Source organism: Choloepus didactylus, chromosome 3 (assembly GCF_015220235.1).
Source record: "Choloepus didactylus isolate mChoDid1 chromosome 3, mChoDid1.pri, whole genome shotgun sequence".
NCBI lineage: Eukaryota > Metazoa > Chordata > Mammalia > Pilosa > Megalonychidae > Choloepus > Choloepus didactylus.
Genome location: NC_051309.1, coordinates 91,391,453 through 91,405,428, shown reverse-complemented (window position 1 = coordinate 91,405,428; position 13,976 = coordinate 91,391,453).

Genomic DNA, 13,976 nt, shown 5'->3' with positions numbered 1-13,976 from the left:
ATGAAACAATAAATAACAATACTAGCCATATTTAAGTTTCAAAATATTTCACACTTTGCAAACGTCAAGGGGTGATTGGAATGCCTTTCCTCATCCTTCATCTCATTTACAAAGTTTAAATCACTTTAAGACATCTATGAGAAGAGATGACAACCAAATTAACCTGTCTTGGTAATGGAAGAAAAAATTTATAAACATTTATTTGCTAACCTTATTTTCCATGTGCATTGTCTAAAAATGATCACATTTGACTTAGATAATTCCCAAAGTTTAATTTTCATCCCAGTATCTCTTGGAGATCTTTCCATTCTCTAAAATTTAATTATAACTGTTATATAGATTACTATTAAATATTTATTTTTAATCCACTTTTAGCCTCCAAATTTTCATCTCTCATTTTAAACTTTCTGCTGGATATTTATACTCATACATTTCCCAATCACCTTAAAATTAAAGTTTCTAAAATCTGCTTCCAATGCCTCCCCCCTCCCAACCTGGCACCAGTTTCCTTTGTTCCTGGCAATGGAGCTAACAGTGTTCTTGTTAACCTGGCTCTGAATCAGAAAGCTGTCATTCACGTAGCTCTCTTTTGCTCTCCAAACCCAAAAATAACTCAAATCCTTTTGTTTCTTCCTTTGAAATATTTCTTCCATCATCCCTACCTTGATACTCTAGTTGAGCCCTTATATTTGCTATATTTACTCCTCCTCACTCACCTTTCAACCTTGGAGCCCTCCCTGATGCAGCCTAATCTTCCAAAAGCATTGTTTTCCCCATGTCACTTCTCTGTCACAAATACTTCAAACAAGTGTTCTAATATCTACAGAATAAAGACCTAAACCATTCAAGGTCATCCAAATTATGATCCCATTCAACTTTCCTAATACACATATTACAACTTTCAACCAAGCTGGAGAAATGTCTTTTTTCTAAATATGCTTTACTATTTCTGCCTCTCCTTTTTGTCACATCATAGACCAATGGAAATGCCGTTTGTTCTCCTCTGTTCCCAGCTCTTCCATCCATAACCACTTATTTATTCATTAATTAAGCATGTATTGAACATCACCTGATCTACTGAGTTAAACAGACACAGAAACGACTAATGAAATAATCCTGTAACGGAAGTATAAGAAAATGAACAACGCCCATATCTAATCAGTTATTCAGTCCATTTAATTTCTATCTCTATATTTTGAGAGAAATGCCTCAACTTTGAGTGGAGAAGTCCATTTTTTTTTTTAATATTGCACATCACTCCTTTATTATACTGATCTGGAAAAAAGATTTAGTACAGTTATGCTCAAACTGACTACTGAGCCCAAGTGGTAGGGCCAAGCAACTAGAACATGATTCAGAAATCAGACACAGTGAAAGACGCATTTGGGCATGATCAAGAGGCATTTCATTGTCACGAAACAGTGGAAGGAGGGATTCTAAAATTGCCTCACCATGAAGGAATGGCAAGGGTAAGGAATATAGTTCTGTAACAGAAAAAGAGTGATGCCAATCTTCCATAGCTAAGGAAAATAAAGTTGCTTAAGGAAACCAAACATTTTAAAGTGAATACAGAAACCAGAGTTCAAATACTTTTTAGAACCTGTGATGATTATGGCTAGATTATAAGGTTCAGTTGTTTGGTCAAGCAAGCAGTAGCCTGATTGTTATTATGAAAGTATTTCATAGATGGATTTACATCTATAGTAAATTGATTGCATCCATAGCTGACTGCATCTACAATCAACAATGGAGATTGCCCTCAGCAATGAGGGGAGTCTACTCATCCAATCAATTGTAGGTCTTAAAAGTCAGAACTGAGGATTTCAGGAGTCAGAAGGAAGAATTTCTGCATCGTTTTCAGTCAGCCAGCTTCTCCTGGGAAATTCAACTTCATCTTCAGAGTTTCCAACTCATGGCCTGCCCTACGGAATTTGGACACAAATGCCCACAGCCACGTGAGCAAACTCCTATAATCTCCTCTCCCCTCTCTTCCCCTCCTCTCCTCTCCTCTTTCCTCTGTGGCTCTCTCTCTCTCCCCCGTCCCTCCATAAATATGTTCTGTTTCTCTGGATAATGCTGACCAGTACGGAGCCCATCTATCTGTGAGTGGAACAGCAAGTGTGCTGCAGGGTGGTGTGGGTAGACGGTATCTGCTGCTATTCATGCTGTATCGACTCTCTTGCTGTGATGGAGCTCTGTGAAGGCTTTAATGTATCTGCAACCACTCTTGGGAGTTGAGGTCAGGTTAAAAGAACACATTATTGATCCAATGGGCATTTTTATGCTCCTTTTGACCAAGATAGCAATTTAGAAGACAAAAACACCCAAAATGGTTGCAGGTGTAGTAATGGACATTATAAACCAAAACAGTGTTTGTAATTTAGTTAATGGTGGTGATCTATCACTTACTTCATTTGCATGCCTGTGGAGAGAATCTAATAACGTAAAGTGTTTATTTTCTCAATTTGTCATATAAGAGTTTATCTACTCTTTACTCATGCTTGCGGGAAGACACAATTCTCATTACTTTTTAAATAGAGTCAGTAACCCTTTTGTATTATGCAGAACTAACCAATCAATCAAAAAGATTTTGAGAGTAACTGCAATATGCTGGGAATAATAAGAAAGGAGAAAATTGGAGATTAAGAAAAGATGAGAGAGGTGAAGTGAGATGCAAAGAAAGCTCCAGATGTTTTTGCAGTGCCCTCTTGGAAGGGGTAAAGGAAGCCGAGGCAAAGTTGAATGGATCTGCATTGTTTAGATTAGGGAGTCAGAGACTGAGATCTGTGTAAGCGAGAAATTAATGCAATAGGATCAGAGACATACTACAAATGGAAGTAAAGGGAAGAACATACAACTACCCTCAGAGGGTGTGAGAGGTGGGAGGTGTGGAGGGTGGCTGACAAATTCTGAAAATAGGTAGGAAGTCTTCTGTGAATAGCCATTGAGTAGAAATATAAGGTGTTCCCAACTAAACCTACCAAGTAATTGTGTCTTTAGAGCTGTTGTGGGGAGCTCTCACTCACCATATAGTGTACACAAAGAACTATAAATATTTAGTCCTTACCCCTGAAGGAATCCACAGTCAAATTAGACAAACAATTTGTGTTTACATGAAGAGGGAAAAAAAACCCACAAAAAACCTTTCAATCCAGTGCAATTATTCCTCCCTGTTTCTGGCTCATTTTGTGGAAGTTTGAACATACATGAATTTACTTCTGCATAATTTTTGGCAACAATTTTATCTCTATTTTAAAGTTTATCTTGTTGAGGACAAATAAAAAAGAATCCAGGGATTGGGTATAGAAAAGAGAGGTAAAGTAGATGGGAGAGGATTTTTTTTTTTTTAATAGCAAAGTTTGGGGAGAGATAAAAACAAGAGACAATAAATATGGGCCTTAGAATTGCATTCTAGTGGTAACTGTGAGAAGGAAGTACACACCAAGCTTACAGTCAATAAACCTTATGATTCACACAGAACAAGAATGCTCCTCATGTGGGCCAAAATGCTCCAAATTGTTTTACCAGTTGAATATATTATAGAATATACAACATATCTTCTAAATCAACATTACCTCAGGAGTACATTTTTTTAATTTGGAGAGTCTCTAAACCTTAACATTTCACACAGAAAGTTTGCTATCTACTAAACAGGTATATACTTGGCTTTCCTTCCTCCATAATTTTACCTGTTATGCCACCTCATGATATACCCTCACTCCACAGAGGCTCAACTGATCTTTTAAGACTGAACCCTTATCATCTCTCTCAGTTATCATATTAGTCCACTCTGTAAAATCTTCCCCTTTCACTCTAGGGCAAAGTGATCTTACTTTCTATAAACACCTAGAGCATGTTTAGACAATCATTTGAAAAAATAATGTACTACGTTTAAATATTTCTTACACATATCATGAATGATTTACATTTTTATGTTCAATTTCTCTGTGACTCTTTAACCAGATTTTAAGATCCTTGAGGTCTGTATAATTATTTTTATGTATCATACTCCCTCACATAGTGGCTTGCTCATTATTTATTTGTTAAACACAAAAATAATATGCAAAACTATAAGCAAGTCACAGCAATATAACTTGCATTCCTGGTGTACAAACTGCTCATGGTCTATTATTTTTTTAAATAAACTTTTGGGATAGGTATGTTAATATTTTCCTTAGATTTTTTGCATGTTGTTTATACTCATGGTTTTGGTTTCAGGTTATGATAGGTTGGTGAAAATGAAACTTCCCAATTTTCCATTTTCTAGAAGAGTTGAAGGTTGTTATCAGCTTATTAATATTTGTTGTTAGCAAATATTTTTCCTCCTCCAATTTCCCATCGCAGTGGACCCAGAGAACCCAAAGCATCAAGTTCTTTGTTTTTAAGTTCAAAGGTCTGATCCTAGGTTAAGACCAGAAAGATTTTAACAGGGTATATTAATAAGTATAAAGAGTATCTCCCCATCTCCTCCCCTCCCTCACCACAATCCTGACTCGAAGTTTCTAAGTAGTCTTTCATCAGGACAGGAAGAGGATAAAGACTGAGAGGAAATTTGAGCAGTGGACACTGGTGGAATCTCCAAGAAGGGGCCAAGTACTTCTACCCCATTCCATGTGGGCCCTCAATCTGACCCTTAAGCTGCTGAAGGAGACAGAGGATGGTGATGGATCTCCCCCAGGAAATACTGAAGATCTGAGACCAGAAAAGATCTATGCTCTGCTTCAGGTCTGGTTGCCCTGGAAGATGCTGAGCACCAAAAAGCTCCTCAATTCCACACAGCTCGGTATAGCAGTGTCTAGACAGCTGGGAATGTGACAGACACTAGAGCCACCTTGCATCCTCAGAAGTATGACACAACAGCCCATTTTTTTTTCCTGTTTTTTTCAGTACAGTAAAGACAGGGGAGGTCTCACTGTTGAGAGAGCAGGAACTGGTCAGAGGACAGCAATGGAACCATATTTAAATATTTCTTATACGTCTTAACTGTACACTTAAGCAGATACCAGCCTGGAGGGATAAAGCTGGAGATAGCTCACCCCACCATATTATCATTCTACTTAAGCCCTTTGAAGGTAAATGCTATTCCAAGGAGTGGGGGAGGAAGGGAGAAAACACTGAAAGGAATGACATCTACCTGAAAATGGTTATTTTTCTGCTGTAACGGGCACTCTAAAATAATTATTTTCAATGTGATTAGGTTGAACCACAGAAAAACAATGTGACATTTTCACCATACCTGATAATGTGATTTTGAAATTTTATAAATGGCACAACAGTATAGAAATTATCTGTTCCTTGAAATTTTACATGAGTGGCTTATAAAACTGGGTTTTATACTTTTTTGGGGAAGGGGATATTTTTGTGCTCTTTTAAACAGATTTTTCGTTTTCCTCTATTGATCTACTCTGGTTTCAAATTCTTTTTGCATCAATTTTAGACTTTTATATTTTCCTAGAAATCATCTATTTCAATAAGATTTACAAATTTAATAACATTTAGTACCATCATGTAACAAGTTTCCTCTCCTCTGTCTCAGTAGTGGAACCCCTAATTCCTAATGGCATATGTTCATGTTTTTGCTCTTCTTTCCTGCATTAACTTTGATGAAGGTTTGAAAGAAAAAAATGTTGAATGTAACAGTTAGGAGTGCAAGTCCTAGAGTCAGAGACTGACTGTTTTCAAATCCTGACTCAGTTCCTTACCATGAGACCAGAAAAGACCCAAAGGGCAAATTACTTGATCTCTCTATGCATTTTCCTCTTCTGTAAATTAGAGGTAATCATTGTACCAAACTTGTAGGGATGTGATGTGGATTAAATGAGTTAGCACATATGAAACGTTTAGAACAGTGCTGGCATATAATGCTCGGGAGATATTAGCTGTTATGGTGGATATGGGTAACTGGCAATTGGCAGCCATCCCACCCTGCTTCTACTATAACTTTCTGTACTGCAGAGCCAGAAAATCTGAAAGCCACATTTCCAAGACTCTCTCAAGACAGGGTTCTGGATGTGAATTTGGTCGCATTGATTAGATACACTTGTATAGGATTGGAAGGCAGAGGCAAGGCACGGTTTTCATTCTTCTCCTCTAGCTGTTGCTGCTGCCTGCCCCAGTGGTACAGATATTGGACTTTTCTACAGCAGCAAAACCCAGTCCTGGATGGCAAAGAGGAAGTTGCAACAGTAGCAGTAATAGCTTCTGATCCGAGATTCCTGATTCCTGGATAAAATCTCTGATACTGTGTTCTTGAGCTCAACAGTTCCAGTTTTAACTTCCTAAATTTCCATCTTCTTGATTGTGGCAAGGAAGCAACTGGCAGTGCAGTTCAACAGTCTTGTTTTGGAAGAAGTCCCCACTGAAAGCCATATTTTCTAGCCCTTTCCAATTATAAGTACCTGATTTACTGTAATAAATACATTTCTATTTAAAATATTTAAAAGAGTTTGTTTCCCAAAGCTAATTATTGCTAAGTAAAATTCTACTATTTTCTAATTCATTAATATCAGGTTCATCTTTATTCATTCCTTTCTGCTATGTGTCCATTGCCATTTTTCCTTGGTCTTTGATGTAATATTTAGTTTCTTTGTTTGCCTTTCCTCCCTGTCCCTCCCTCGTCTCTGTCTTCCTCCCTCCCTCCCTCCCTCTTTCTTTCTTTCTTCCCTCCCTCCTTTCTTCCCTCCCTTCCCCCTTCCTTCCTTTTCTTATTTAAGAATAAAAACATTGAACACTATGCATTGCCCTCTGAGCATAACTTTGGGTCCAATCTACGTTTTGATATGTTGTACTCTTGTTGTTAATGTCTAAATCAAATGTAATTTCACTTCCTCTTTTAGACAGTAATTCTTTAGCAAAATATTATTTCCAAGGGATTAGATAGCTCCTCCCTCCTTCCTCCCCACTTTTTTGGGTTACTTTTCATATATTTACTTTTACTCTATTAGGGTCAGAGAATATGGCCTACTGTTTGGAAATTGGTGTAAATTCTTTATAAACTTAATACATGACCAAGTTTTATGGACATTTTTAGGCACAAAAATTGTGTTCTTTTGTAGGGTGCAAATCAGTTTTATTTATATTTTGTATATTTTAAATTCCCTTTTTTTGCCTATTCTAAATTAAATTCTCCCAATTATATTTCTGTCAATTACTTCTTTCATTCAAATACCTTTTGCTTAGTATATTGTAATGCACATAAAGATTCCTTAGATTACATTTTCATTAAGAACTTTCCTTTTATTTTTTCTAAAACTTGTTTAATGTGGGTGTTTTTTCTAAAATGCATTCATGTCTTATAATACTTGTGCTTTCTTTTTGTTTGCATTTACCTATTTTTTTCTGCATATTGTTCTATAGACATATGTCATTTTTTCTATGTATGCTTCTTTATACATAGCACATAAATTTTGCATGTAAATACATTTATTCAATCGTTTATTTGCTTTATTAGGTATATAAACTATGCCTTAAATTTTATTAGTAATTAATATTTATTTGTAAGAAAAATCACTGTTTTATAGAAGTGATATAAATTTATTTATTAAAAAAAATCTAAATAATAAACAAAAAGACAAAGGAGATATTTAAGATCTATCCCAAATCATGTTTCATTGCACAAAAATAACCATCATTAAACTTGGTTTACATAATTTGACTTCTCTATATTCAATTTTGCAGATAAAATGGGAATGGAAGAATTTTTTAATAAAGTATTTTCAATTAAAAATTAATTTAATGAAAGAAGAAATTGAAGTGAAGCTGAAGGACTTCATAAACATGAGGTGTTTCTTTACTACAAAAAAAAGTGGTTTCCAAAAATTTCTAGAGTTAAAAATATTAATAGAATCATTATGACTTTTTAAACCACATGTGGCAACTTAGGGCAGCATCTGTGGCCTCTCTGCTATAGAAGATAGGGAAGTTCATGCACTTATATTTTCTTCCACCACCTTTTCCCAGATTTGTATTACTTATATTATTAATTTTACTACTTCGAGATTAATAATATTTACATTTTATTCTGCAATCAAAATTCCTGACATTTTAAATTGTGGCCTTATACTTTAAAAAATTTGGTGTTCATCATCAGTCGTTCCATCTCAGTGTCTTTATTCCTGAAATCTGGTTCTACCTATTTCTCAGATGATTGAATTTCATAGCCATCCTTTTCTCAAGAAGAACTTTGAGCAAAGTGTCCACTGAATTTCTATACACAGGATGATTTAGTTAGGGATAAAAGTTAGGATAACACAGTCTTTCCCTGAGAACTCTGTAGACAGTTTTCTTTGTTTTCTGGCATTTTAAGTATTACCATGGAAAAGTCCAAGGAAAGCCTAATTTTTTTTTCACTTTGAATGCTGCTTGCTTTTCTGAATAGAGTTTCCATAAAATTCTGTCTTTATTCTTAAAATTCAACAACTGTACCGGGATAAATTTGTTTATTTTTGTTCTATTTGTTCTATTTTTTTCCTTAAGTTCAGTTATGCCTATATGGTATCTTCTTTTTTCCCATATCAAATCCAACTATAATTATTTTTGTGTCACTGTATTTTGTATTTTGCATTTTGTGATTTCTTTAGATTATATATCCAGTCATGCTTTTCTTTTCTTTTTTGTGTTCTCCTAACATGGCTTTTATCTCTTCCATTCATTTTCTGATCTCTTCCAGTTCCATGTTTCCCTCCTCTAATGACATAAATTTTTATTTTGAACTCTCGACTCTCTCCTTAGAGCTCTTCTTCTAGAGAGGACATGGTATTAGTTTTCTATTGATGCATAACAATATCACCACAAAATTAGTGGCTTAAAACCGTACATATTTGCTATCTGTGGATCGGAAGAGAGACACCTATTACCCTTCTCCAAGGAGGGAGTCTCACCACATGGAGGGTGGCAAGAGCATAAAGTCCCAAACCACTCCCTGGTTTGCAGGTGTTGGGGTCACCAACAAAAGCAAGATTCACTCAGGCATTGGATGAAACAATGGCTACTTTCTATGTAGAGAAGAGTCAGAGCAAAATCAATTTCAGTAGTGGGTGTTGGCCCCCCATGGCCAGTGGTTCTCCATTCACTGACCCACTGCAGGAAGATGGTCTATGCACACCCCTCCCATGCTTGTGTGTAGGGGAAGGACACAACCCCCTCCCCACCAGCAACAGATAAAATTTCTGTGTCAGGCTGTCTCCAGTGAATATTTATATATGCTGGGAGCAAAAGGGGAAGGAATGCCGGAGTAGGCAGGCAGATCAATTTATGCTAGGGAATGTGATTTACCTAAAGGCTCTTTTGAGAAGAGAGTCAGCCCACATTTCTTATCCCATCCTGGGCACCAAACTAACTGTGCTGGTTTGGGTGTATTATGTCCCCCCAAACACCATTATCTTTGATGTAATCTTGTGTGGACAGATGTATCAGTGTTGACTAGATTGTAATTCTTTGAGTGTTTCCATGGAAATGCAACCCACCCAACTGTGGGTGATGACTGTAATTGGATAGTTTCCATGGAGATGTGGCCCTGCCTATTCAGCCTGGGCCTTGATTAGTTTACTGGAGCACTAAATAAGCTCAGAAAGAAGGAGTGAGCTTGCTACAGCCAAGAGGGACACTTTGAAGAATGCACAGGAGCTGAGAGAGAGGAACTGCAGATGAGAGACATTTTGAAGACAGCTGTTGAAAACAGACTTTTACTCCAGAGAAAATAAGAGAGGAAAAATGCCTCAAGAGCAACAAGGAGTGACATTTTTGAGGAACTGCAAGCCTACAGAGGAACGTCCTGGGAGAAAGCCATTTTGAAACCAGAACTCTGGAGCAGATGCCAGCCATGTGCCTTCCCAGTTAACAGAGGTTTGCCAGATGCCATTGGCCATCCTCCAGTGAAGGTACCTGATTGTTGATGTCTTACCTTGGACATTTTATGGCCTTAAGACTGTTAACTGTGTAACCAAATAAACCCCCTTATAAAAGCTGATCCATTTCTGGTGTTTTGCATCCTGGCAACATTAGCAAACTAGAACACTAACACATCTAGTCTCAAGTCCAGGATTTATTTGTGGGCCACAGGGAAAGGCAGCAGGCTATGCTTGGACTGCTCCCTAATACCCTCTACCCCATGTTTCACAATTTCTGTGAGTCAGGAGTCTGAGCATGGCTTAAGTGGGGACTTTGTTTCAGGGTCGCAGAAGTCTGAACTCAAAGTTTCAGTCAGTGCTGCTGGCTCATCTGTGGTGTAACTAGGAAATGAACTGCCTCCAAACTCACATCTCATCTTTGGATTGAGGGCCTCAGTTTCTTTCTTTCTTTTTTTTTCTTCCCCCATTTTTCTACTCATCTATCCATAAACAAGACAAAGGGGAGTGTGGTCCATATGGCTTTCCCAATCACATTGTCACCCCTCATAAGCTACATTTTTATACAATCATCTTCAGGATTCATGGGTTCTGGGTTGTAGTTTGACAGTTTTAGGTATCTACTGAAAACTATTCCAATTCATTAGAACCTAAAGAGGGTTGTCTATATTATGTGTAAGAGTGCCCACCAGAGTGGCCTCTTGGCTCCTTTTGGGATTTCTCTGACACTGAAGATTATTTCATTTCCTTTCACATCCCCCTTTTGGTCAAGAAGATGTTCTCCATCCCACAATGCCAGATCTAGATTCCTCCCCAGCAGTCATATTCCAAGTTGCCAGGGAGATTTACTCCCCTGGGTGTCAGATCCCAGTTAGGGGGGAGGGCAGTGACTTCACCTGCCAAGTTGGCTTAGTTAGCAAGAAAGGACCACATCTGAGAAACAAAGAGGCATTTGGGAGGAGGCTCTTAGGCATAATTATAGGCAGGCCTAGCCTCTCCTTTGCAGCAACAGTCTTCCCAAGGGCAAGTCCTGTGGTATAGGGCTCAGCCCATCAAACCACCAGTCCCCTATGTCTGTGAACACATCAGCAACCATGGAGGTGGGGAAGCCCAACACCCCTGCATTCTCTACCAGTTCCTCAAGGGGGCTCTGCATATTTTTTCAGTTTTTTTTAATTACCTTTTTTTAAAATCAACTATATCAAAAAAATTTTTAAAATAACATACAATAAAAAAAAATTTCAAACAAACCATAACAAGGGAGTAAGAGAAAGACAACTAACCTAAAATAACTACTTTACTTCCAACATGTTCCTGCTTTACCACAAGAAAATAACCTAATATAGCAACACTTCTGTGAACCTGTTCCTACCATACCCATCAGAAATTAACAGACAGTTATCATTCCTGGGCATTCCTAGAACGTTAAATTTACCCATGATAGCTTATCTATTCTTATTGTGTTATTCCCTCTTCCTTAACCACTCTCTGTCACTAGTTCCCCTACATTCTACATTATAAACCATTTATTTTACATTTTTCAATGTTCACATTAGTGGTAACATATAATATTTCTTTTTTTGTGCCTGGCTTATTTTGCTCAGCATTATGTCTTCAAGGTTCATCCATGTTGTCCTATGTTACGCCACATCATTTCTTCTTACAGCCGCGTAGTATTACATTATACTTATGTACAACATTTTATTTATCCACTCATCTGTTGAAGGACATTTGGGTTGTTTCCATCTCTTGGCAATTGTGAATAATGCTGCTATGAACATTGGCATGCGGATATCTGTTCATGTCTCTGCTTTCAGATCTTCCGGGTATATACCGAGAAGTGCAATCGCTGGATCGAATGGTAACTCTATATCTAGTTTTCTAAGGAACTGCTAGACTGACTTCCAGAGTGGCTGAACCATTATACAGTCCCACCAACAATGAATAAGAGTTCCTCTTTCTCCACATCCCCTCCAGCATTTGTAGTTTCCTGTTTGTTTAATGGCAGCCATTCTAATCGGTGTGAGATGGTATCTCATTGTGGTCTTAATTTGCATCTCTCTAATAGCTACTGAAGCTGAACATTTTTTCATGTGTTTCTTGGCCATTTGTATTTCTTCTTCAGAGAACTGTTTTTTCATATCTTTTGCCCATTTTATAATTGGGCTGTCTGTACTATCGTCATTGAGTTGTAGGATTTCTTTATATATGCAAGGTATCAATCTTTTGTCAAATACATGGTTTCCAAAATTTTTCTCCCATTGAGTTGGCTGCCTTTTCACCTTTTTGACAAATTCCTTTGAGGTACAGAAACTTTTAAGCTTGACGGAGTTCCCATTTATCTATTTTTTCTTTTGTTGCTTGTGCTTTGGGTATAAAATCTAGGAATTGGCTACCTAATACAAAGTCTTGAAGATGTTTCCTTACATTATCTCCTAGGAGTCTTATGGTACTGTCTTTTATATTGAGATCTTTGATCCACTCTGAGTTAATTTTTTTGTAGGGTGTGAGGTAGGGGTCTCTTTCATTCTGTTGGATATGGATATCCAACTCTCCCAGCCCCATTTGTTGAAAAGACTGTTATATCCCAGTTCAGTGGCTTTGGGGGCCTTATCAAAGATCAGTCAGCCATAGATCTGGTGGTCTGTCTCCAAATTCTCAATTTGATTCCATTGATCAATATGTATATCTTTGTGCCAGTACTATGCTGTTTTGACAACTGTGGCTCTATAATAAGTTTCAAAGTCAAGGAATGTAAGTCCTCCCACTTCGTTTTTCTTTTTTAGAGTGTTTTTAGCAATTCGAGGCATCTTCCCTTTCCAAATAAATTTGACAACTAGCTTTTCCAAGTCTGCAAAGTTGGTTGTTGGAATTTTGATTGGGATTGCATTGAATCTGTAGATGAGTTTGGGTAGAATTGACATCTTAATGACATTTAGCCTTCCTATCCATGAACATGGAATATTTTTCCATCTTTTAAGGTCCCTTCTATTTTTTTTAGTAGAGTTATGATGTTTTCTTTGTATAGGTCTTTTGCATCTTTGGTTAAGTTTATTTCTAGGTACTTGATTTTTTAGTTGCTATTGAAAATGGTATCTTTATCTTGTGTGTCTTCAATTTGTTCATTTCTAGTATATAGAAACATTATTGACTTATGTGCATTAATCTTGTACCCCGCTACTTTGCTAAATTTGTTTATTAGCTCTAGTAGCTGTATCATCGATTTCCCAGGGTCTTCCAGATATAAAATTATCATCTGCATACAATGACAGTTTTACTTCTTTCTTTCCAATTTGGATGCCTTTTATTTCTCTTACCAGATTGCCCTGGCTAGCATGTTCAGTACAATGTTGAAAACAGTGATGACAGTGGGCATCCTTGTCTCATTCCTGATCTTAGAGGGAAGGCTTTCTGTCTCTCACCATTGAGTACTATGCTGGCTGTGGGTTTTTCATATATGCTCTTTATCATATTGAGGAAGTTTCCTTCAATTCCTACCTTTAGAATTGTTTTTATCGAAAAGGGATGTTGGATTTTGTCAAATGCTTTTCCAGCATCTATTGGGATGATCCTTTGATTTTTCTTTTTTGATTTGTTAATGTGTTGTGATACATTGATTGATTTTCTTATGTTGAACCATTCTTGCATGCCTGGAATGAACCCCACTTGGTCATGGTGAATGATTTTTTTAATGTGTCTTTGGATTCGACTTGCAAGTATTTTCTTGAGGATTTTTGCATCTATATTCATTAAGGAGATTGGCTGGTAGTTTTCCTTTTTTGTAGCATTTTTGTCTGGTTTTGATATTAGAGTGATGTTAGCTTCATAAAATGAGTTAAGTAATGTTCCATTTTCTTCAGTGTTTTGAAAGAGTTTAAGTAAGATTGGTGTCAGTTCTTTTTGGAAAGTTTGGTAGAATTCCCCTGTGAAGCCATCTGGCCCTGGGCATTTATTTTTGGGAAGTTTTTTGATGACTTTGCTTGTGATAGGTTGGTTGAGGTCTTCTGTTTCTTCTCTGGTCAGTCTACATTGTTCATATGTTTCCAGGAAATTGTGCATTTCCTCTACATTTTCGTTTGTTGGCATACAGTTGTTCATAGTATCCTCTTATAATTCTTTTAATTTTTCAGG